Source organism: Cornus florida, unplaced genomic scaffold, assembly GCF_030987335.1.
Source record: "Cornus florida cultivar Cherokee Brave unplaced genomic scaffold, ASM3098733v1 CherokeeBrave_3.0.0_Hap2_Chr11, whole genome shotgun sequence".
Classification (NCBI taxonomy): domain Eukaryota; kingdom Viridiplantae; phylum Streptophyta; class Magnoliopsida; order Cornales; family Cornaceae; genus Cornus; species Cornus florida.
Window position 1 is genome coordinate 18,356,002 of NW_026775581.1, and position 4,336 is coordinate 18,360,337.

A 4,336-nucleotide genomic window follows, 5' to 3' on the forward strand; every position below is an offset into this window, starting at 1 on the left:
CATAATGAGGACCATGTGGAGGACTTTGGTCACATAGACCAACAAGGCATCCTCTACCCCAATGTGCATCATGATAACATGCAAGTACCATTAGGCATGCCGAGGCCATTCGTTCATCCACCATAACAACAAGGCCAAGTTCCCTTAGGAATGCCAAGGCCAATCTATGCTCCACCACCTCCCATCATTCAAGGCAATCAAGGTGCCCATGTTGCACCTCCAATTGCTAATCCTCCCCTTGCTTTAAGAGATCACTATGTGCCTAATGTATACAATGCACCTACATGCATTCAATTACCACCACTTAGAGCACACCACTATGAGATCAAACCACAAACCATTCAAATGCTTCCTAACTATCATGGACTTCCAAGTGAAGAACCTTACAAGCATTTGGATGAGTTTCTTAAAGTATGTTCCACCGTGAGATACACGGACATGCCAGAAGAGGTCTTAAGGCTTAAAATTTTTCCATTCACCCTTAAAGACAAGGCAAAATATTGGTTTAACAATCTTAGGCCTTTTTTAATAACTTCTTGGGCAAAAATGCAACAAGAGTTCTTGAAGAAGTACTATCTGGTTTCTAAGACCAATGCCATGAAAACCTCAATTCGAGAGCTTTTGCACGGGGATAGGGAAACGTTCCATGAGGCATGGGAAAGATTCAATGAATTGCTTAAGAAGTGTCCACATCATGACATGCCCAAATGGCAATTAGTTTAATACTTCTTCGAGAGCTTATCGGACAATTACAAGGGCATGGTTGATGCTTCCATGGGTGGCTCTTACATTGATAGGCATAAGGATGACGTGTGGCGTCTTTATGAGAGCATGAGTGAGAATTCTTTGCATCGAACTTTATCTTCTAAGAATGGTAGGAATTCAAGTGTAAGGAAGAGTGTTGGCTTACATCAAGTCGACCATTCCAATGAAATAGCCGCCGAGATGAAATCCTTATCTCAAAGGTTTGATCAATTCTTGATCAACCAAAACTCGGCAAATCAAGTATCTTCCATCCCTAACCATTCCCATCATGCATCCAATGAGACATGTATGACTTATTTAAGTGTTTTACATTCTACTTCTAACTATCCCCATAGACATGTGCAAAGTGAGCATCATGAACAAGTCAATGCAACTTTTGTTAATCAAGGGAACAATCCTTATGGCAATCATTATAATCCTAGTTGGAGGAATCACCCGAATTTCTCTTGGAAAAACCAAGGGGAAGGCTCAAACCCTCCCCAAGGTGGTTTCCAAGGGAAATATGTTCCACCTCTGATGCAAAGCCAAGGTTCCCAAGGATATAGACCATTTCAATCACAAGGAAATCAATTCTCTAATTCTCTAATTCTTATTTTCCTAATCAACCATTATATTCTCAAGGAAATGCTAGGAGTTCTGCTTTTGAAGAGAAAGTTTTGACCGCTCTAGGCACTTTAGAGGCGAACACTTAATTGCTTCATTCTCATTCTCAATCCATAGTTAAGCTAGAAACCCAAATAGGGCAAATAGCTAGTACTTTGAATGCTAGAGAGAAAAGGAAAATGCCTTTGAATGCCCCACAAAAGCTACAATGTATTGTAGAGACTCATTCCTCATCGGAAGGTCATACAATAGAGCATGTCAATGCGGTGACTACCTTAAGAAGTGGGAAGATTGTGGACAACCAAGTGGGTATGTCCAATGAAAAGAGTGAACCGGTGCAACCACAAGTTGACACCTGTCCCGTTTCTTATCCTATTCCTCCTTCATTGCATATGCATGATTTTTCAAATGTGAATATCTTGAAAAGTGATTTTGAAAAGAAAGATTTGCAAAATAATTTCAAAACTTCTTGATTTGAAGAGACTTCAAAGAAAATTTCTGAAAAGGTTTTTGAGCCAAGAGCTCCATTCCCCGATGCTTTAAAAGGATCCATTTCAAATGACAAACAAAAGGCCAAAGCAAATGAAATTATGGATGTGTTTAGGCAAGTGAAAGTTAATCTTCCACTTTTGGATACAATCATGCAAATTTCGGCTTATGTCAAGTTCTTAAAAGACTTATGCACCCAAAAGAGGAAGAACAGAAGCCAAGAACCTAGGAAAGTGGTTTAACCGAGCAAGTAAACTCAATTTTGCAGCATAACACTCTTCCAAAGTTTAAGGACCCCGGTTCACCTACCACTTCATGCATCATTGGAGATCATAGCATTAATCGGGCTCTTCTTGACCTAGGAGCAAGTGTTAATCTTCTTCCATTCTCGGTATATGTCAAATTAGGCTTAGGAGACTTGAAACTGACGTCGGTGGTTTTGCAACTTGTCGACCGATCCATCAAAGAGCCTAGGGGTATCATTGAGGACGTATTGATTAAGATTGATAAATTCTTCTTTCCCGTTGATTTCGTTGTCATTGACATGGAACCGGTTCCAAATCCTAAGAGCTAGATTCCAATTATCCTTGGCCGTCCTTTCTTGGCAACCGCAAATGCCAACATTAATTGTAGGACGGGGATAATGAAGATCTTATTTGGCCACATGAAGGTGAAGTTGAATATCTTCAATCCGACCCCCAATTCATTTGACAAGCATGAAGAAGTTAATGTTGTGGAGAAATGCCATGACCTTAAATGTGAAGGAATTGAGTTTTTGTGTGAAACCAAAATTCCAAAAAGTCCATCTTCAACCTTGAAACCAAAGAAAGTTGTTTCAAAATCTTGTTTTGAAAGCGCATGAAAGCCCAAAGATTGTTTTGACCAAGGACCAAAAACGTCTTTTGAGCTTAATCCAATACGTTCCTTAAAAAACCATTTGTTAGGTGGAGTTCAAAACACTTATCACCCCATCAAGGAGGGGATGCACTACAAGATGTTTGATCCGGGCTAAAAGAGCCCAACGTTTTGCTAGAGACGTTAAAGACTAGCAAGACATTTCGTAGGGAGTTAAAACCCTATTCCTCCCTCATTTCTATCTTTAATGTCATTTCTTGCGAAGTTTAGATATTGGCTTTGGGGTTCATATGCATTGTTAGGAACTATGATTAGGATTTCATGCACTTTTATGTTGAAATTGAGCATTTTGCATTAGTTCGATTGATCTCAAAATGGGTTCAATTGATCGAACTTCCCACCTGCATCAAACCTGCATCCAAATCACTCTTTGTCCAATCGTTCGAACAAAACCTGCATATTTCAGCTCTCTGTCCCATCGTTCGAACTTGTTCCTAGATCGATCTTTAGTTCTTCGATCGATCCAACTTTATCTTGGATCGATCCGCAGTTCCAACACTTAGAAAAATTTTAAACTTGCATCCAAAAGCTTCTCTGTCTCATCGATTGAACATTTCTTCAAATCTTTACATTCTCGATCAATCGAAAGTATTCTGAGATCGATCTTGGTGAAATCGATCTTTGTTCTTTGATTTTCAATTTTGACTTTGTTTTGACTTTGTTTTAAATTCTCAATTAAAAAAAAAAAATTATTTAATTATTATTGTCATTTTTATTTTTATTTTCCATAATAATAATAATAATAATAATAAAATAAAATAAAATAATAAAATAAATATATATATATATATATATAAATAAATATTTTTCAAAAAAAATCCTAAAAATATTTTTACTTTTTATTTTATTTATTTTTGTTTTTCAAAAATCCCAAAAATATTTTGTCACTTAAGAGGAGAGATCGATGTCAGTTCGATCGATCTGAGGAGTTAGTTCGATCCATCGAACTGGCAAGGGAATGTTTTTAAAAATCGATTTAGGGTCATTCGATCGATTCCACAAGAATCGATCTCAAACCCTCGTTTCACCCTCGCCGCTACATCCCAACTCTTTTCCATTTCCGACGAGACTCCGGCGACCATCCCAAGCGTCGAATCTCTCTCTCTCTCTCTTCTCGATCTAGGACCTTATCTTTATCTCACCTTCTCTTTCGATTCCGGTAAGATCCGAGACCTCATCTCTTTGATTCAAGCTTCGATTTGATAAATACATACTTTAAATGTTAGATCTATGTTGTTTCATGATGCCTATTTCCATGGATGAAGCTTCAAACCTCTCTGTGTGTGTATATATATATATATATATATATATATATATATATATATGTTTTTGAATTGTTTTTGATTTAATTTGATTTTGGGGTTATGGGCCGAACCAAGTGACCCAATATGTTGATTTATTGTGTAGATGGGCTCACGACCATGTTCGTGAAGACCCCGTGCCATCCACATCACAGATCTGTGACTTTTCGAGTTTCACTTCATAGTTCGATCGATCGAACTTTTTACTCTATCGATCTGTAACAGATCAATCTCACTTATTCTCGATCGATCGAACTTGAATC

The 4,336-nt window shown here is 37.8% G+C and overlaps 1 pseudogene; it reads right to left on the reverse strand.

Moving 5' to 3' along the window:
• Window positions 1–602: 602 nt before the first annotated feature.
• Window positions 603–701, reverse strand: LOC132287485 (small nucleolar RNA R71; annotated as a pseudogene).
• Between the last annotated feature and the right edge of the window lie 3,635 nt (window positions 702–4,336).